Source organism: Canis lupus, chromosome 21 (assembly GCF_048164855.1).
Source record: "Canis lupus baileyi chromosome 21, mCanLup2.hap1, whole genome shotgun sequence".
NCBI lineage: Eukaryota > Metazoa > Chordata > Mammalia > Carnivora > Canidae > Canis > Canis lupus.
Window position 1 is genome coordinate 32,256,447 of NC_132858.1, and position 22,581 is coordinate 32,279,027.

The 22,581-nt window shown below is 43.3% G+C and overlaps 1 long non-coding RNA gene across 1 annotated transcript; it reads left to right on the forward strand.

Annotated features, from left to right (window-relative positions):
- Window positions 1-337: 337 nt before the first annotated feature.
- Window positions 338-15,981, forward strand: LOC140613508 (uncharacterized). Its single transcript, XR_012014506.1, has 4 exons — window positions 338-620; window positions 12,932-13,123; window positions 13,342-13,446; window positions 13,703-15,981. It is a non-coding gene; the product is annotated as an uncharacterized lncRNA (long non-coding RNA).
- The last annotated feature ends 6,600 nt before the right edge of the window (window positions 15,982-22,581 follow it).

Here is a 22,581-nt window from a genome sequence, read left to right on the forward strand (position 1 = left end):
GTGATTTATAAGAAATCCATATTTGGCCATTCAATGACCAAAATACACCGCTCATGTATATTTGGTCTTTATCCATAGTTTCCCAAACTTTCGGAATTTCCTGAGTGATAAGAGCAATGGGAGCATTTTTTGGTATAATATTCGGTCTCTTGTGTTTAATTCCTAAAATAGCTTTGGAGCCATAAAGGTAAAATTGATATCTTGCTATTCATAACAAGCCCCTTGCCACCACAACCAGGTTTATGTTAATTAGGTGGCTTTTGGAAAGCACCTAAGGATGGGGGCTGGTCGCCATGGAAACCCAACTGTGAATAAAAGTTCAGAACTTTAGTCTCCCTCCCTGATTTCCAGGGAGAGGAGAGAGGCTAAAGGCTGAATTAATCACCAATGGCCAATGAGTTCATCAATTTTGCTTATTTAATAGAGCCTCCATAAAAGCTCAAAATTGCAGGTTCAGAGAGCTTCTGGGTTGGTGCGCAGGTGGAGATGCAGAGATAGTGGCAAAACTGGAGAGAGCGTGGATGCTCCATGACCTTTCCCCATACCTTGCTGTAAGCATCTCTTCGTCTGGCTGCTCCTGAGCTACATCCTTTCATAATAAGCCAACGAGGTCATTACTAGTAAGTAAAATGTTTCCCTGAGTTCTGTAAGCCTCTCTAGCAAATTAATGGAACCTAAGGAGGAGGCTGTGGGAGCCCATGATTTATAGCCAGCTGGTCAGAAGTACAGGTGACACCTGGACTTGCGACTGGCACTTGAAGTGGGGGGCAGGGGGCAGTCTTGGAGGACTGAATGTGGAATCTATGCCAAGTAGATAGTGTCAGAATTGAGTTGAATTCTTAGACACTCCACTGCTGTCAGAGCATTGCTTGGTGGTGTGGGGGGAAAAAATCCTCTTTAACGTATTGGAATTGTGTTCAGGATGCACTTATGTTTTTATAATAGCATATAGCAGTTCTATATTGAGTTGTGCAATCTTTCATCTTTTATCCTAGTACTTTGCAGTTTTTAATCTAGCACGTTTTTAACATGACAGAAATATTCAATTAGTTTCTTTTTTTAAAAATTTTATTTATTTATTCATGAGAGACACAGAGTGAGGCAGAGACACAGGCAGAGGGAGAAGCAGGCTCCCTGTGGGGAGCCCGACCTGGGACTCGACCAACCCGGGGTCACGCCCCAGGCTGAAGGCAGACGCTCAGCTGCTGAGCCACCCAGGCGTCCCGATATTGTTTCAATTAAAGTAAAATCAAGTGATTCTCTTAAGGCAAATGCATATTTCTATGTGCCTTGTTCTGTGTGTAGATATCCTAGCTCTTCCAGTTTGTAGTCTGATTTTTCAGTGTCCAGCGGTTAGATGCAGTGCTTATAGAATAAATATAGGAACAAATAATTCACATCACTCCACGTGTATAAAGTGTTAATTTTATTACTCTATTTTTTCTCTTTACGTGTTTAATTACTGGATTAGTTGAAGGTGGAGTAGGAAACAAGAATCCAGGGATACATTTACATACATTAAAGACTTATTTAAACATTTGTCCTACAATCTGTTGATGAAGGATTCAAAACTACTACGGAAGAGCAGGAACCGTCATTACCATGTGAATGAGGACTAGAGTCAAGATACTACAAAATTCAGTCTTTATTAATAGGGTTGGGCCTTTAGATGGAAAAATTCCTGCTTTTGATTAAGAACTAATTCAGGGGTTATTCAGAGACAATTATGTAAGACCTGGAGATTTCTCATGTGTATGCTCTCCTGGGATGCAGGTGCTTGAAGCAAAGTCTTGAAAGAAATAATAGAAATATAATTTCCAGATGATATGTTAGAATCATAGAAGACGGAGTTCTATGAAGAAGGAATTAGAGAAAATGTGTAAATTTCTTTACATCTATACTTTAGGACTTTAAAGAAATCCCCCTCCTTTATCCATATAATAAAGAAAGAAAAAGCTGACTCTCCAGTAAGGCAAAAGACATATATTGCAGAACGATTTGCATCTTTAACATAGTCGGTAATGCAATGACACCTAGGAAATCTATCAAGATTTTACAAAAGAAGAAAACGTACTTTCTTGGAAGTCTACAATTATTTGTGGGGTAGTACCATACCGTTTATAGATTTGATCTTGAAGATGTTGTAAACAAGTTCGTAACTTGTCAAAGAGAGACATTGCAAAGGGACAATTTACAATGCTTATTTAATCACAGTATAGGACATGGTGACCTGGTCTTTTGCATTATTAGGACAAATTTTGGTAAGTTCAATAGTATCAAGTTCATCAAGCTGAGAAGGCTGCTTCATGTTGATTAAAATCAGAAGCGACATATATAAGCTACAATGCAAATTTATTATCTTATGACAGAAATATAACTGTCGTAGCACATTTCCTTTAGGAAAGCTGCATGAGGAGACCATTATCAGAAGACTGCTGGTTGACAATAGAATCAGAACTGGTGTCTGAGAGGTGGGAATAAAACAGAGGGGTACTTATAGGATTTGAATATTTCATGCCTACAGGCTAAAATAGGCAGATGTAGCCATTTTCTCAATAGATTCCCTTGCTCATTCCAAAGAGGGGCCAAACTGTTGACTCAGGGCAATCTCTTCCTCATATAATCGTGGAGAGCTGCTGCCAACATCTTCTTTTTTTCCATATACATTTCTCACAAAATCTGGGCACATTTTTTCTTCAGTAATGTTAATTTTTTAATCAATTTGCCATCATATTCTTTTTGCAAGTGATTCTGTCTTCATAAAATGATATCTCTGGCCTATGTATATCATATAGTGTGTGGAAGTTAGAGTTTAACTCCATAAGTAAAATCCTGTTTCTCTTATTACCTACTTCTTGGTCGGCCCATTTCTTGACCTTCCAGGCAATGAATAGCATTAAATTAGATTTATAGAACCACACACAATATTGTCTTCTAATTAAAATCATTTTGCACAGTTACATTACTGTAAACTGTATTTTTACTACCATCATTTTGTAGAACAATGATGATTAATGAGATAACATTTCAAAAATATACCCAGTATCTGTTTCAAATAATGACATTTATATGGAGACATGGAAAATCCGTATATTATTTGAGGCTTGCATAACATTTAAAGTGCTACTACATATGTAACAAGAGTGCTCAGTGACATTTATAAAGTGATTCTGTATGTGGCAGTTATGGGATGGGGTTTATTAAAAATAACTTTTTAGTCTTTAATGAAGGATTAAACAATTATTTTAAAGGAAAGATTTTATATGAATTAAAAATAAATTGTATTGGATTACCTCGTATTTGAATGAGTTGATAGGTAGTTAAGTAACTTTGAAGCACATTTCTGAAGAAAAATAGATCAGGGTAAGAGAGTAAAGAGTAAAAGGTGGTTGGGAAGAAAGACAAGGTTGTTTTATTTGTTTTACTTATTTTATTTTTTTATTTTTTAAAGATTTATTTATTCATTTTAGAGAGAGAGCAAGCATGTGCACAAGCAGGGGAGGGGCAGAGGGAGAAGGAGAGAAGCAGACTCTCCACTAAGCATGGAGCCCAATGTGGGGGCCTATCATGGGTGAGCCGATTAGGGTGTGCCCAGCGGCCTGACTAGGGTGGGGCAGCGCCTTAAGCAATAAGCAGGTCATGTGAGGATCATAGGGGAGGAGGCGGGTGTAGCACAAAATGGAATCAGTCCTGCTCTGCTTGTCCAGGGGTAGGGGATTTTTGTTCAATTTCCTGGGTCCCACAGAGCAAGCCCCCTCTGACCTCCGGTCTTCTAAAGTTACAGAGATTTAGCCACTCAGGCTTCTGTAGAGCGAAGCGTGGTGGGCAGAGAGGAGTCTGGAGGTACAGGCAGTTGCTGAACTTCAAGTATATCCCAGTGGAGTCTCACTTTTTGTAATACAAATACTAAAATACCCAATTGTTCTTTCCAGCATTTGGCCTAAATTCATGCTCTTCTCTTTGACAGTAGTGCTCCTCCCCCCCCACCTGCTGTTTTCTTTCTTGTCTGAGCAATTCTCAAGTTTTAAGACTCCAGAGTGGAATGAAGTGCTCCAACCATGCTTCCCTTACCTCTGCCCTCACCTAGTTTCCGTAGGGCCCGCATCTTTATTTGACAAAACCACGTATCTCTCTTGGTGTCATTTAACGCCATGTATTAAGACTTAGCTGTTCCTATGTGTCTATTTCCATAGTATAATATACTTTGTTTTAATGCTGTTTTGACTCAGTTTTGGGTCCCGGGAGAGGCGGAGACGGAGGCGGCGGGGGAGGCCTGCGCGCTGCCCCTGGACTGCGGCCTCGCGCTGCGGGCCCGGGGGCGGGGGCGGGGGGTGGCGAGGGCCCGCGGGGAGGCCGAAGGGCGGGGGGGGGGGGGGGACGGCGGGGCGGGCGCGGCGGAGGGGGAGGGGGCGGGGGAGGCGGGGGAGGGGGGCCGGGCCCCGGCGGCCTCGTGGACACGCTGGAGGCGGTGCCGCTGAAGCTGGAGACCATGAACGCGCCGGCCTGTGGCGCAGGGTCGGGCAGCTGCGGCTGCGTCACCTGGAGCGCAGGAACCTGCTCATCCCGAGCATCCTGGCTTCTGGGGCGCGCCTTCAGGACCACCCGCAGCTGTCGTCCTTTCTCAACAGCCAGGAGCGGGAGGCCCTCGGCTACCTCTACAGCCTGGCCAGGCTGGGCTACAAGATCAAGTTCTACTTCGGCCGCAACCCCTACTTCCAGAACAAGGTGCTCATCAAGGAGTACGCCGCGGGCTCTCGGGCCAGGTGGTGTCCCTCCCACCCCCGTCCAGGGGCTGCCGGGGCACGATCTGCCGTCCCTGAGCCCGGGGAGCCCGGACAACAGCCGCAGCTTCTTTGGGTGGTTTTCTGACCACAGCTCCATCGAGTCGGACAAGACGGTGGAGATCATCAGCGAGGCGCTGTGGCCCAACCCCCTGCAGTACTACCTTATGAGCGAGGGGCCCGCGCCGAGAAGGGCAGGCCGGGCCCCCGGGCGCCCGAGCCCAACTGACCCTGCCCCAGTGTCCCCAACCCCCGTCGGACCTGCGCCTCGCCGACCAGGCCGCCCGCCCGCCGTGTCTTCATGGTGGCCTCCGCACACTGGCATTCCCCCGCCCCCCGGGACTTCAGTTACAAGAATAGGTATAAGCGACCATGTTCTCTCGCCTCCTCGTGGCCCTCGTGGGTCTTCACATCAGTGCTCCGCGTTACAGGGCCTCACCCCTACTGTTCATACGTTCGGCACACCCGCCTCAAGCGTGTGCGGCCTTTTGCCCGCATTGCCTGGACCGTGTGCTGGGCCCTGGCCCTTCCCAGCTGGCTGTAACGTGGACACCCAGCCGTCCTCCAGGGGGACCAGCGAGCGCGTCCTCAAGCCCTGCCCCTTCAGGCCGGTGGCCTGCTCAGCTCGGTGCTGGCGCTGGCCGTGCTCATCCGCGGCAGGTGTCGCTGCTGCCGCCACTGCGCAATGCACGCAGGGTCGGCCGTCAGCCCAAACTGATTGTTCCAAAGCCCTGGGTCGCCAGCCCGGTTGCCGCCCCCTCCTGGATCTCTGACTTTGGCCTGTCTGCCCTGCGGGGTCCCCGGCTGCCGGGCGTGGAGGAGGCTGCGCGAGAAGCCGTGTGCCGTGTATTCTGGACCACGTCTCTCCCTGCCTCCGGGCCCTTCCGATGAACCTTCGTCGAGGTCTGTTCCGTGCCCCATCCCTGTCTGGCCGTTGAGATCTGTCCGGGTCGCTGTCGGCCCCAGTTGGCCTCCGGTCAACGAGGACCTCGAGAACTGCCCGTGGACCCAGGCCCCTGCCCGTGCGTGAGGCACACACCCACCCTCCCCAGCCTTCCGGGAGCCCGGCCTGCAGACCGGGGGCGGGTGTGTGGACGTGTGCTCGCTGTCATCGTGCTGTGGCTCCAGGTGTGGCCTTGCATCTGCGGAAGATTGAGGCTGTATGCTGCTTATTTTGCCATAAGTAAAATCTTAACCACTTACCCCATTTTTGCCTAATGAGAAAATGTAGCTGTATCGGTCTTCTTCTTCTTCTTTTTTTTTTTTGTAATGTTTTGCTCTTTATTATGGACGTTTCCAGACATGCACAGAAATGGAGAGGCTATGTCAATTATGAACAACCCGGCATCTTCCTCTCCCCACCTGTATTGATGGAAAGCCCAACACTGTGCCAGCTCAACCTTGACTCCTTTGGGAGATCGGGGACTCTCGGTGGTGGTGATAGTGGTGGGGTGCACTGTCATGATCACATCAGGTCTGCTGTTTTACTTTGAATGTTAACTAATGAAGTTCTGGAAGTGGGCCTTAGAAATGAACGTCTTCAGGATAAACAGGGAGTCTCAAAAAGAGAGGAAAAGATGCTCCCTTTCAACCCTGTATCCACAAGAGGAGAGAGACCGTTCTGTTGCAGATCTTTCAAAGACTGACACAATAGGCTGTTTACTTGAGACCCTTCACCAGGATATCAGTCCTTTTTGCCTGTGAAAGATGGAGGCTTCTGTGGCAGTTACACATATCATCCGCGTGTCCTGATCTCATAATATAACTGGTCTTGGAAGTATGATTTGGAGATTGTTAGTGTGTTCTGTGAAAATAACCTCCCAAAACAGTTACTGGTTGTCTCACATGGTAATTTGACATCCTGGTAATAATGCAAATATTCCTTTGTTCCTAAACAGTACAAATAGCTGTAAACTCGCATGCATAATGGAATAATAAAGGTCTGTATCTCTGTTGAAAGAAAAGAGATTAGCTCTGAAGGTATATTCCATATGTAATCAATTGCGTAAGAGGCAAATGAAAAAGTCATAGGTGATTTCATATGGGTAAATGTGAGAGCATCATATGTGACAGAAAGGTAAAGAAGGATTACACCTTCCTCAGGTACAATTTTTCACTATTCCCTCTGTAATGAATAATGGGGGCGAAACTGTAAAGCCTAACTATGGGAAATCTGACACTGAGTGGAAAGAGTATTTTTGGATTTCATTTATTTGCATGTGTGTGTGTGTGTGTGGTGTGCGCGCCCGCATGCAAACACATTCAGTTTGTTATTCATGACATAAGGGGAAAAGTTTGTTGATGGGGTAGCCTAAGAAGAGGTTATGAAAATGTTACATTGCAAAACGGTTAAGTTAGGGAAGAAGATGAAATCAATTGTGGGAACCTGGGTGGGAAGCTCCAATGGAAACGGAGTCAAAAACTTCTAGTTTAGAGACACCTAAGAAAAAGGAGAAATGGATCTCTTCAAAGACTCATACTGATTTTAAGTTAAAGGATTGTTCTTGTAATATATTCTTTTTCCAGGTATTATGTTCACTGATTTCCTAGCATACAGACGATCTGGCGCTGAGTTTCCCGTCTCTTTCTGTATTTTGTGGAGCTCAGGTGTGAAAAACGTCACAGGATTTTAGGCCAACTGAATGTGGGTCACTAGGACCTGAAATACTGTGTTATACTGTTATAACACAGTTATACTCTGTGTATAAACTCTAAACTAAACTCTGTTATACTGTGGCCGACTTTTCACTCTTACGATCATAAAGCATTCTCAGAAACAGTAAACTTGCTGAGTTGGATGTGGTTTCAACAAATAAACAATGCAGTCTTCACACATAATTCCCTTACTTAAAACAACCCAGTGATTCTTCACGGTCTTCAAGCGAACTGAAATCATGAGCTTGGTACAAATGCTTTCTGCTCCCCCCCCACCCCCCATGGGAGGCTCTCCCCCTGGAGCTTCATCTTTGAGCCTCAGGCACAATCTGTATTTCCTTCAAGCCCAAAGCTCTCTTGCATAAGGGCTCCCTACTGCCTGTCCTTTCCCTTCATCTCCACGTTGATGTTCCAAGTCACCCAGTTTCCACACATACACACACACGCACACACACACACACACACACACACACGAAGGGCTAATTATTGCTACCTCAAGTCTCAGGCAAGGTATTTATTTCTTCCCGGAAGCCCCACCTAAATTGCACTTCCAGGAATTTCTCTAATTCGTGCTTTCTCAGCATAGATTATAATCTATTTTAATGCTGTATTTCCTTGTCTGTTAACTTGCTAACCCAAGAGTATCCTCCTTGAGAACACACTCACACTCTGCTTCGTTGTCTTTTTATAACAGGACCTTAACTATGTCTGGCCCAGAAAGAACAGTCAATAAATACTTCTTTCTTATGTGTGAGCTCTAAGCTTTTATTTTTCAAATGGTAACTCAAGGAGAGAGGAACACATTTCTTAGTTCTTGTTTTTAATAGTTTATATGTAGAAGGTTATAGGCAAGTGAGTGATGTTTATACTTAGATATTTAGTAGCCTTTAGAATGCATATAAAACACACCAGTGATTTAAGGAAAATACAATAATTAAGGCAGTGAAAGTTCACTTTTCTGGTACAGGCAAACAAATTCCTCAAGATGATTTTTTTAAACGTCATAGATAACATTAAACTCATTTGTATAATGAGCAGTTAGCTAGTAATCTTTAGAAAATTAGTACCTAGGGGCCCCTGGCTGGCTCATTTGGTTAAGTGCTGACTCTTGGTTTCTGCTCAGGTCTAAGGGTCATGAGACCTGAGCGCAAAGTCTGCTTAAGACTCACTCTCCCTCTGCACCTCCCTGCAGCTCACTCTCTCTCTTTCATAAATAAATAAATCTTTTAAAAAAAAAAAGAAAATTAGTGTCTAATACAAAATACTTGTTTATTTAAAAAACCTGTTAAGACAAGTTAAAACCTTTATGTGAAATGATTAGAAAATCTTCATACAGGAGTAGAAAGATATAGAATATGTACCTTTGAATGGTAAGCTCTTGGTGGGTTGCATTCGTAGAGAGACTGATGTTTTACAGGAACGAATTTGTTTCAAAGCAGTACTAAGTAATACATCCACTTTTTATTTTTTATTTAAATGCTTTGCACATCATTAAAAAATTGGGGTTTCTATGTCTCAAGGCAAGAGAAATTACTGGGTTCTCCTACGTGGTAATCACGTTTCGAGTGGTGCATTTCCAAGGAGCGTATCTTTTTTTTTTTTCAAAGACAAAAACTCTGTATTCTCTTTGAGCACCATTTACTTTCAACCCTTCAACTGCAATATAAGGTCATTTTGCAGAAAGGCAAATATCAGTCATATATATTTTTTTAAACCAGCTTTTTACCTATTAATCAAATGCAATGAACTAGCCCACTTCTTATCAAGGAAAGAAAACCATAACTTTTAAGACAACAATTAAAACCAATAATTCACATGTTTAGCTATGGGTACTCATGCGCACATAATTTGTGATCGTTACAATGTCACAGTTTCATGTTAGCCGAAAGCAACACCTGTCTTCTCTAACTATTGAAAATGTATAGGATAAAATTCCTAAGTCGGTTTTTATTGACATATATTGTCTATGGCAAAGATTAATGTTCTTGCCTTTCTGGAGCCTGAGATATAAAACCTCCAAATAATATAAATATCATTTATGATTAAGTTATAATCTTCAAAATAACACACATACATACACACAAAACATACCGTAAGTTTTGGGACAGAGAAGATGTATAACTTTTCCCAATTTATAAAAATTTTCCATTTAACATGTACTTAATACAATTTTAAACTGAAACTAATCACAAGGATTATAGTATTTCTTAATTAAGAGAAGAAATCACATTCTACTCTGTGGATAATTAAGATTCACCAGTAAAATATGTAAATAGGAATTGCTTCTCCTAAGTCGATGGAAAATTTAGAAAAATGCCATCAATAACCCATTATTTGAATTAAATCATTCAGATTTATAGAGAAGTAAAATCGAGAGATAAATTAATTCAGGTTATCTATAAAAGAGTGACATTTCCTTTGTATTTTCTCTTAAATGCTGACAAAATTTAAGTGCTGCTTCCAACCTATTTCTACAGTTTATTCATACATAAAATTGATTCTAATTTGGGTAAGTTCTATTCATTCAATGCTGAAATTCTAGTCCGTAATTCAAAATCGCTTTTAATTTTAAAAATTTAATCTTTTTATTTTGGAGAATTTCAAAAGCAGATTAAAATAGGAAAAACTGCTTAACGAATCCTCAGTTACCTCATTACACACAGTATCCAATGTCATTTCAAATCTATCCCTACCTACGCCTCCTGGTTCATTATTTTGACAAATTCCAGACGTCAATATCATGTTGTTTGAATTCAAAGAAGGATCTGAAAAGTCTTATTTCTCCAAAATAAACCAACAACACCGTTATCATACCCCAAATAAGCATATCAATATTCCTTAAATATCACTAAATATCCAACTAGTTTTCCTGAATTTCTAATTACTTTTGGCAGTTTGCATGAGTCAGAATACAATTATCATCTCTCGTTAAAGATAAGGCCCTAAATGGAGTCACAGTTGGGTCCCCATTACCACACCAAACCTCCGTTAGGGGCGCAGCTCTCAGGGAGGGCGTCCTAACCGGGGAAGCTCGGGCACGCTCGCCGCCCTCCCACTGCTCTTCCCCTTCTTCTCAGGTGAGCCTCGGGGACTCTCCACCTCGGGGAAGAGACGGAGGGTGGCTGGCGGGGGGGGGGGGGGGGGGCGGGGGCGGGTGCTGGCGCCCACGTGGGGAGCGAGCGTGCAGGGAGCACTGGGTGTCCTTCGCGGCTGCACTGCTGTCCTCGAGGTAACCCCCTCCGCGCCCCCCGCGCCCCGAGCCGCAGCGCCGCTGTCCTGCCCCTCCCAGGCGGCCGCGAACCCCGCGCACCCGTCCTCCCGCCGCAGCGTCCCGGGGAGCTCGCAGGCTCCCTTCCCTTTACATTTTCTATCTCGCGTCCGGACGCCTGCAGGACGTGACGGGGTCGGAGCCAGAGTCCAGAGCCGCTCGGGGACAGGCTGGCCCCACGCGCAACTCCTGGTCCCCACGCTGCTCCCTGCGGAGGCCCCACGCCCGCACGCCCGCACACCCCCACGCCCGCACGCCCGCACACCTGCAGACCCGCAGCCCGCACACCCGCACACCCCCACGCCCGCACACCCGCACACCTGCACGCCCGCACACCCCCACGCCCGCACACCCCCACGCCCGCACACCCGCACGCCCGCACATCCCCACCCCCGCACGCCCGCACACCCCCACACCCGCACACCCCCACGCCCGCACACCCCCACGCCCGCACACCCGCACACCCGCACGCCCGCACACCTGCACGCCCGCACACCCCCACACCCGCACACCCCCACGCCCGCACACCCCCACGCCCGCACACCCGCACGCCCGCACACTCCCACGCCCGCACACCAGCACATCCGTACGCCCGCACACCCGCACGCCCGCACACCCCCACACCCGCACGCCCCCACGCCCGCACACCCCCACGCCCGCACACCCGCACGCCCGCACATCCCCACCCCCGCACGCCCGCACACCGCACACCCCCACGCCCGCACACTCCCACGCCCGCACACCAGCACATCCGTACGCCCGCACACCTGCACGCCCGCACACCCCCACGCCCGCACACCCCCACGCCCGCACACCCCCACGCCCGCACACTCCCACGCCCGCACACCAGCACATCCGTACGCCCGCACACCTGCACGCCCGCACACCCCCACGCCCGCACACCCCCACGCCCGCACACCCGCACACCCGCACACCCGCACGCCCGCACACCTGCACGCCCGCACAGCCCCACACCCGCACACCCCCACGCCCGCACACCCCCACGCCCGCACACCCGCACGCCCGCACACCCCCACGCCCGCACACCCCCACGCCCGCACACCCGCACACCCGCACGCCCGCACACCCCCACGCCCGCACATTCCCACGCCCGCACACCAGCACATCCGTACGCCCGCACACCTGCACGCCCGCACACCCCCACGCCCGCACACCCGCACGCCCGCACGCCCGCACGCCCGCACACCCCCACACCCGCACGCCCCCACGCCCGCACACCCCCACGCCCGCACACCCGCACACCCGCACGCCCGCACGCCCGCACACCCCCACACCCGCACACCCCCACGCCCGCACGCCCCCACGCCCGCACACCCCCACACCCGCACACCCCCACGCCCGCACACCCCCACGCCCGCACACCCGCACGCCCGCACACCCCCACGCCCGCACACCCCCACACCCGCACACCCCCACGCCCGCACACCCCCACGCCCGCACACCCGCACGCCCGCACATCCCCACCCCCGCACGCCCGCACACCGCACACCCCCACGCCCGCACACTCCCACGCCCGCACACCAGCACATCCGTACGCCCGCACACCTGCACGCCCGCACACCCCCACGCCCGCACACTCCCACGCCCGCACACCAGCACATCCGTACGCCCGCACACCTGCACGCCCGCACACCCCCACGCCCGCACACCCGCAGGCCCGCACACCCGCACGCCCGCACACCCCCACGCCCGCACACCCCCACGCCCGCACACCCCCACGCCCGCACACCCGCACACCCGCACGCCCGCACACCTGCACGCCCGCACACCCCCACACCCGCACACCCCCACGCCCGCACACCCCCACGCCCGCACACCCCCACCCCCACACGCCCGCACACCCGCACGCCCAGAGACCTGGACGCCCGCACACCCGCAGACCCAGAGATCCCACCGCCACACACCCGGAGAGCAGGGCTGCATGGGGCTGGGACGCCGCCGGCTTGGGCCCCGCGGGGATCTGGGGACCGGCTGGGTCTGGCCTAGAGCCCAGGCTGGAAAGGGGGCGGCTTGGGTCGCCTCAGAACCTGGACTGAGCCGAGGAACGGCCGGGTCAGACTCCAGAGCCCTGGTCCAGGGTGAGGCCCCAGGTGAGTAACTATTTTAGGGATGAACAAATAGGTCACATTGAGGAAAGGCAGTGTTTGGCATAGTTTTCCTGGCTTTTATAAAATACAGTAAACGTGAAGTGCAATCCGTTTCTTAGACTTGTGCTCCTCATCCGACTCTTCCTGTAAGGATTAAACGGACCCCTGCTTGAGATCATAGATGCAGAATGGACAGAACAATGAAAATTGAATTCCTGTGTAAAAGTTGGTCTGAGTAACCAAGTGCTCAAGCCACTGGATTATGCGTATCCGTGCGGCAGAGGGTGCATGTCTGGAAGGGATGCAACTGGGTAAGTTGTTAAAACATAAATCTTTTCTTATATTTAAAGTCCCATAGAATTCCCGGTAGTATTGTCTTGAATTCCCGGTAGTATTCTATTAAAAGGCTTTATTGCTTCCCAAATATTCCTTTTCCATTTTGCATTCAGTTTTCTATTGTTCTTTCTGTATTTGGAAATCCTGTAGTGGTTTTTGTCCCCTTGTTTGTTTTTGTTCGTCTGTTTCTCAGGGGACTCTTAAAAAGGCTTTAACCTGGAAATGATGGAGGTACGAGGGAAGCTCCTGCCAAGTGGAACATTCTGGATGATTTCTTGAACATTTTAAAGTCTTCTAGGTAACAAAAGCTCAGTATTATGAAAAGTAGCTCTTTGTTTGGTCGGTTTTCTGGCCAGAAGCTGCCTTGAGCTGGGGGGGGGGGGGGGGGGGCGGAGCTCTTGCCTCGGGCCTGGGGCCTGGGGACGCCTTCGGGAGGGTTGCGCGTTCAAGCGTGAAGCGGGTGGGTGGGCGGCGCCGCGGGGACAGCACTGGTGGGGGGGGGGTGGCGACCAAGACAAAACAACGACACCACAACAGGGGGACTTCTTTTTCAGGTTTGAGCTCCTTCTCCTTGCTCCTCTGCCCCCGCGTGCCCCGTGTGCCCCCGCGTACCCCCGCCAGGCCCTAAGACTGGGGCTCTGCGCTCGGATGCTCGGGGTCCGCGGCTCCCCTGGGCCAGCGCGGCGACCCGCGGACACCCTTCCGCTCTGACTTCCCGGACCGCACAGCTGCCCGCAGTGTGGACGGCTTCCCCTGCGGGAGGCTCTTCTCCCCGCGCCCCAGCTCCTGCAGGCGCGATTGCACGTAAACACGGCCGGCTTCCTGATCGCAGCCCTTGTCCTTTCTAGGCACCTCTAGTTGGCTCTCCCATAAGCCACTGACACTCAAAATAGCCGTCGTGCTTCACAATCTTCCCCGTCGATATTTATCTCAATTTAGGTCGCCTTCACTAACATACCCTCAAAACTTGAGCTCCAGCTTCACAATGTCTTTTCTCTCACGTGCACCTCTTATCGATCCCAGAGTCATGATATTTCTCTTGTAGCGGCATTGCCTACGGGTGTTAATCTGGGGACCCGTTTAAGCCCTCATCATTTCATGCCTGTCAATCCCGTTCAGCAACTCCCTAACTTGTGTCCTTGCCTGAAGTCCTGCTTAAATCAAACCTATCATCTATATTGGGGCAGGATTCACTTAAAGTGCAAACTACATGCTGTCAATGGTCTGCTTAAAATAGCCACTGTCATCCCATCACTTACCAGATATAGCTCAAATCATCAAGAAATGCCTATCTGCCTAAACTCATCGTCTAGGATTTTTTGCCTTAAATACGATGCATTTGTTTATGCATTTATTGTTTCCTAGCTCTGTGCCTTTGCAAATGTTTCCCTCTAGTCAAAACACTCATCTACCAGTTTTCTTTTATCCTGCGAGGTTTAACATATGCTTCAATATTCAACTCATGAATTCCCCCAGAACAATCTTCTCATAATCTTCTGTACATTTTTATTATAGTAATCACCACAAAAAATTTGAACTTCTGTGATTACTTCTTTCCACAGCTATAGTGCAACTAATTCAGTAATGGGAGTTATGTTCTTATGCTTTCAAATCCTACAAAAACTTGTGACATAAATAATGTTTCATAGATGCCAGTTGCATTGGACTGAGAAAGGTGTGTTAAAAATTCTGCATTGTCTATGAAATTGGAGCAGATGAATTGATAGAAGGAAACCCATACAAGGAGAATTAAATCAGTGGCACCTAAAGAATGAGAAAGAACTAATAAGTAATATTTGGATGAATTAATTTGTGTCTATAGTTTTCCTTCTACAGCATTACTTAGTACCTGATTGATTCATTATATTTATGTCAGGTGTGTTCAGACTCTGAGTTGGCACAGTTCTTCCATGAAATGCTTAATTTAAAAAAATGATTATTTTGAATATTTACTTTTGCCCTATCTATGTTATACTACCTATCAATATCTGCTGGCTGTGTGAGAGACACCTAAATAATGTTTGTGGGCTTCATATTCCTTAATATATGTTCATAAATATAACATTTGAAATTGAATGTTTCTACATAATATTATTCAATTCAGCCTCAAATTTTATTTATAATATGGACACTTAGTCTATAAGGTCTAAGTATTTAAGTGAATCTAACCCTTAAAATTTAACTTTGATTTATTGCTATAGAAATAGGATTTCCACCTCAAAGTGAGAGTTTTGCAGTATTTCTGGGACACCGGAAATTTCTAGTAACCCTAAATAAACAAACACTATACAAATTAAGTTTCTTTGACTTATATTATTTTTCTTTTACTTTACTTATATAAACTACATGTAACTCAGTCTTTTAAAAGGCCTATAAGAAGAAAATATGACTATCCTTTTTGCATATGGTGAAGAACTCAAATTTTGGAAGTTTCTTCTCTCTTTGCAACCTTCTTTTTCACCACCTTTTATAGACTAATGTTTTGAAATACTTTATCTTAAGTGGAATATAAGTAGACTGTAGATTGGAATATGGGAAATTAAAATTAAGCTTGTATTTAATTAGGGATAGGTAAAAATATAGGCAACAGAAAATGCTGCCTAAACGGTTTATTTTCAGCATGTGAACTCCAGTTTAAAGTGTTCACTAGCCCCGGAGAGGATAAGGAATCAGATATCCAAAAATAACCTGCAGTGATCTATGCAGTGAATTCACAGACAGCTGTGGATTTACAGGCCTTATTACTTACACTATATTTCCAGTCCAGGTTTTTTAGTTCATATTTTGTATTTCCTGTTCATATTTGCCAGCCTTCTTTCTTTCTCCATATTGCAGCAGGCCAAGTTTAGAGAAAAATTGTTGGTAAGTTGTATTGGAAATATACCTGTACGCAAAGCATTCAAAAACGAGTCCTTGTGGCCTGTACACTGCAGGGCTTTCCCATCTTCCAGCTCTGCATTTGGCATAGCCTAAGTATGGCCTGGACAAGCAACCGTGTGGTAAGGATTGAGAGGGCGCCCAGGTGGCTCTGTCCGGGGAGCTTCCTGCTCTGGGTTTTAGCTCAGGTCATGAGCTCCTGGGTCATAAGACTGAGTGTCTGCTTGAAGACTCTTTCCCTCTGCCCTTCCCCCACTTGTGCACACACACACACGCTCTCTCAAATAAATAAATCTTTTCTAGAATATGAAACATTAGGAATTCTGTGACAAACAAGAAGAACAGATGACTTCAAAGCAAAATTTCTTAACGTTCTCAAAAAATAGAAATTTAAATAAAAAATTTATATATGCAAATTCTACCTGAAAATATATGTGGTTTTTGTTTGAGGGACCTAACAAGACTCAGCTTAAATTTGGAAATTATATTTGGAGATGATATGGATGGCAAAGAAATATATCTGGAAAGTTTGGTAGGTAACAAATGTATACCCTGACTAACAACGTGTTGAATATATAAATAATTGCGTTGTATAAGTTACATATATTATTTCACATTCATCATCATATTTCAAAGGTTTGTCTATAGCTCTCTTCCCACATACTTTTATGGGTTTCAATAAATTTAAGACCGATTTAATTAAGTTTAGATATTTGTCTTTTGTGTTACAGCATTTTATCATATGGTGTTAAACATCAGTTTCTCCCATAAGAGAACTTCCAGTTGAATAAACATACTAGGTCTTCACTGTATCCTTTCAGTCTAATAGTTCATATTGCAAAGAACTCTATTTTTTGAAAAAATAAATGAATATATAAATAACCCAACACAGACTATTTCTAAAGTCAGCTTTAAAAATTATAAAGATGAATAAAACAATAAACAAATGAATAGAAATATTAAGTGCAATATTCATAAGTTTGGAGTATCAGTTTTCACTTTGTCTCAAAGCGTTCAATGTGTGATGCATAATATCCAAAAAATATAGTACAAATGACAAATAGGATTCCAAGTAAAGCTATCAACTGCACTATTTCTGTTAGGTAAAGGTCATGTAATTTTTCCCTGTATATGAAACCAAGGAGCAGTAGAAATGTCATAAATTACAAAATTAAGCAAATTATTTTCTATATATTCCAAACATTAAAAAAAGAAAGCATGAACTCTCAAAGCTAAAACATGCTTGGTTTAATATCTAAAACCAAACTGAGCATATATTATCAGAGGACTATTAAATCACAATATATTGGATTACTCTATTCAGCCTAGCATAAATAGTGCCTTATTAATTGAAGACAAAAATGTCAAGGACTTTGGTTTGAGTTTTATATTACACAATTTGTTATGTTAGAAATAAATTTTTTTTTAATTTTTACTGACATTATGCTCTACTTGAGTTTGTGAAATTTGACGAAGATTTAAATCAGAGAAGTAGGGGATAGTAAACCAGCTCTACCATTTTAATATTATAGATTGATAGATTGATGATAGCTACAGAGAAATTGAAGAGTTACAAAAGTACATAAGCAGTATAGAGATATATAATGGATTTAGTCATTACGGTTAATAAACACATTTCAGAAAGTAATAATCTTTTTCAAATTGATATTACTTATCTAATCTCTTTTGCCTTAAAAAATTAATTTAAAATGTTTCTTTTAGTTCCAAATGCAAAGCTATAATTTTAGCTATAATAAAAAAATCTACATACACACATTCCAAAAATGTACATCTTTAAATGTTACAAACATGTCCAGTGAGTAAGAAGTAAAAAGAATAAATAGAAGTGTTGCCACTATTCCCAAAGTATCTTATCTAATATCTTTGCCTTAAAAACAATTTCTTAATTGCGTACATTGATTTGGACCTAATCATTCTTACTGGCAGTGAGATGAACTAGATAGATGTTCTGTAATTTCAACCTCAGGTTTAATTTTGATATTAAGTACCATGCTGTTTCACAATACTATAAGTCTTTGGTTACATTATGCATTCCTGTGGAAGGTAAATTATTTTAAATATTCATTTAACATGATGGCAAGTTTTAGTTCTAGATCACTGTGTCAGAAAAAACTTGTTATAACACACTTGGGAAGAAATGCACAATATTAATGTCCAGTGTCCACCAATTTAAGGTTAAAATATAAGTATTCAACAAGTTAAATATGTTGAACTATTTAATTACTAATTAAATAAATTCAATTTATCTCATGTTTACCATTTAAGTAAAAGCAAATGGTGGCATTTGAAAAGACTAATGGAAACTATTTTGTCTACATATTAATTTCATTAAATATAAATATATAAATGAAGGTAGTCACATTCATAGGGATAATTTATTGAAGTTTATATAAATTTATTATAAGTAAACACTATCAAAAGGAAAATTTATAAAAGTTTAAAAATATTACCTTATCTAAATATAGAATTCCATATTTTAAATAAAAATGTGTCGAGCCACCTATTATCAGGTGTTGATCATCTGAAGAAAATAATGTCTGCTGAAAATGTTTCATCTGTTAAAAGATTCAGAATATATGGGATAAATTAGCTATTTCTTTAACACCCCTTAAGTCACCATCTATCTTTGTGATACATGTAAGTTCTTAAAATACTTGGCAGTCAAAGAAAAAAATGTAGATTTAGAGATGTGGAATATATACTTTAACACATTTTTCCATCTGGGACAGTTCTAATTTTCACAGAGCAACAAAGTAAGCCAAAGTTTATATGCCACTTGAAGAACCTCCGGATATGAACATCCATGTTGGCATCATATAAACCACCAAATATACATGGGAACATCATTTCTTAATACCTCAAACCATGACAAATTTGTTACTACTATAATTTTGCCTTAATTTCAGAGTATCATTATTTGTTCTTTTAGCTATGTCAGAGTCTGCACCCTGTCAATGGTTCTAGTTAGTTCTCAATTTTAACATTTTAAAAATCTATTTGTTTGATTGTTAAAGGGGACTCTTTGAGTGGAAAGGAAAGACCATAAACAGGAGGAAGAAAAGTAGGAAGCACAAAAGCAGTAAAATTAAGTATATCTATAAAAATCAGCCAAAAGATTCACAAAGTAAAAGGGGGTAAAAAGTATCACACCATATACCTAAAATGTGATCTTAAAAAGAGTTCAAACGTAAGCAACCATTAGCTTAGTACAGACTGCTATATGCATAAGATGTTATCTATAAAATTAATGGTAGCGTTGCCTGGGTGACTCAGTGGTTGAGTGTCTGCCTTTGGCTCAGCGTGTGATCCCAGGGTCCTAGAATCAGGTTCCACATTGGGCTCCCTGTAGGGAGCCTGCCTCTTCCTCTGCCTATGTCTCTGCCTCTCTCTGTCTCTCATGAATAAATGAATAAAATCTTAAAAATAAATAAAATTAATGGTAACCACTGCATAAATAAGTAGTATATATGCAAAAATGAAAGAAAGGAATCCAAGTCTATTGCTGAAGAAAGCCAGCAAACTGAGAGAAGGGAGCAAGAGAAGAAGGGAACAGAGAAGTAAAAACAAACAAACAAAAACAAACATAAAGCAAGAAATAAAATGGCAATAAATACATACCTATTGATAATTACTTTGAATGTAAGTGGACTAAACACTATGAAACTAGAAATTAACTACAAGAAAAAATATAGAAAGAATACAAAACATGGAAGTGTGATACCATGGATCAATGAGTGGGTCAACCAATAAATCAAAGAGGAAATAAAAAAATACATGGAGACAAATGAAAAATGAAAACACAAGGGTTCAAAATTGTTGGGATGCCACAAAAGCTGTTCTTAAAGGGAAGTTTATAGCAATGTAGGCCTACCTTAAGCGAAAAATTTCAAACAACCTAATCTTACTTCTGAAGGAGCTAGAAAAAGAACAAAGCCCAAAACCGGTACAAGAAAGGAAATGATAAATATTAGAGCAGAGAGAAACAAAATAGAAATGAAAAAGAACAATAGATCAATGACAAAGGAGGCAAGAATATGTAATGGGAAAAGACAGTCTCTTCAACAAATGATGTTGGGAAAATTGGATAGCTGTATGCGAAAGAATGGAACTGGACAGTTTTCTTACACCATATGCAAAAATAAACTCAAAATGAATTAAAAACGTTAATGTGAGGCTGGAAACCATAAAAATCCTAGATGACAGGAAAAGAAGTAATTTCTCTGACTTTGGCCATAGCAGCATTTTTCTGTTTATGTCTCCTGAGGCAAGGGAAACAAAAGCAAAAATAAACTTTTTGGAACTACATCAAAGTAAAAAGCTTCACGGCAAAGGAAACAACCAACAAAACAAAAAGACAATTTACTGATTGGGAGAAGATATTTACAAATGAAGTATCCGATAAGGGATTAGTATGCAAAGTATATAAACTCAACACCAAAATCCCAAATAATCCAACTAAGGAATTGGCAGATGACATGAACAGACATTACTCCAAAGAAGAACTACAGATGGCCAACAGACACATGAAAAGATGCTTAATCACTCATATTCAGGGAAATGCATATCAGAAGTACGATGAGATACCACCTCATGCCTGTGAGGATGTTAAAATCAAAAACATAACAAGTAAGGTAAGGATTTGGAGAAAAAGCTGTACTGATGCTGGGATCATATACTGGTGTAGCCACTGTGGAAAACAGTATGCAGTTTCCTCAAAATTTAAAAATCGAATTGTCATAAGACCCAGTAATCCTGCTACTGGGTATTCACCCAAAGGAAATGGAAAAGATTGAAAAGATACACACAGCACTATGTTTACTGCAGCATTATTTACAATAGCCAAAGTATGGCAGCAACACACGTGTTCACTGGTAGATGAAGATGTGATGTATGTATCTATATAATGCAATATCACTCATCCATAAAAAAATAGTGAAATTTTGCCATTTTCTACAACATGGATGGATCTAGAGTATAATGCTAAGTGAAATAAATCAGAGAAAAACAAATACCATATGGTTTCATTCATGTGGAATTTAAGAAAAATGAATAAAAAAGATTCAAAAATTGTCAAATATAGAGAATAACTAGTGGTTACCCAAAGGGACATGGGTAGGAGGATGAGTGAAATAGATGAATAGGATTTAGAATTCACTTATTATGATGAGCACCAAGTAATGTATAGAATTTTTGAATCACTATAATGTATACCTGAAACTAATAGAGCATTGTATATTAATCATACTGGAAATTAAAAAAGAAATATTTGTTTTTAGTAGTTTGAAATGTGACAAAGACCAACTTTTGAAGGGAGAGATGAGAGGGAAGAAAGACAGCCATAGCATTTTGGATTAATAATTAACATACGGTCTTGTGATTATAGCAAGTATACCTGACCATATGCAGAGAGGTAGATTTTATATAATAATACAGTAATATAGAATTTTAATATTACCCAATATATGGATACAGAGTCATTGTTAAAGTCTGTATTACTAAATGGTTGGGAGTTTCATCCTTAGTGCTATTCAGTAAAAGTTTAGCCAAGAATAGAAAATAATCCATTTCTTCCATGGCATTGTTTTATCAAATAGACTGATAATAAATTTACCAAATGAGAATCATATGTAACCTATCAAGATCTACCTGGTGTCATAAAGTCTGGAAATGTAGGATTTCAGAAGTACACTTAAGTTGTGTTTTACCCTCGAGTGATCTGCCTATCAGACCAATATAAAACATGTGACTGGTTATTTCAGTAAACACCTGTCATCCCCACATCTTATAGAACTTGTGCACACATGAACTTGGAGTGTCGCAAAAGTATGGCAGAAATGTTGGTTTGGGTTCCTTTGAGGGAATACCAGAGTGGATCTAGCTGTGACGATGAAAAAATGTATGCACCAGTGTCATCTAAGGAAAAAGGCATGGCTCAAAATCTCTCTTACAACCCACATATATGGGTGGCACCTGAGTGGCGTGGTTGGTTAAGCATCCCAAGTCTTATTTTCAGTTCAGGTCATGATCTCCAGGTCATGAGATGGGCTCTGCACTGAGCTCCCTCAGAGTGGAGTCACTTGAGATTCTTCCCCCCGACTCTCTCCAATAAATAAATGAAATCTTTAAACACACACACACACACACACACACACACACAAACACACACGTACCTGGGTGGCTCAGTCAAGCATCAGACTGATTTTGGCTCAGGTCATCATCTCAGGGTCATGAGATTGAGCCCCATTGGGCTCCACACTCAGCAGGGAGTCTGCTTATCTCCCTCTCCCCCCGTCCCTCCCAACTTTTGTGCTCCCTGTCTCTCTCAAATAAACCTTTAAAAAAATAAAAATCACACATAAATACTCAATGCAAGCAGAACTTAAGTTCATATACCATACTGGCTCCATGAAAAATCTGGTTTTGCATTTTAACTAAGGATGATGAAGATAGATATATCAAAAGTTTTGAGGAAGGACTAGATGTATAAATAAATATCAAATATTTAGAATCATGTTTGGCACATATGAAGTGCTTA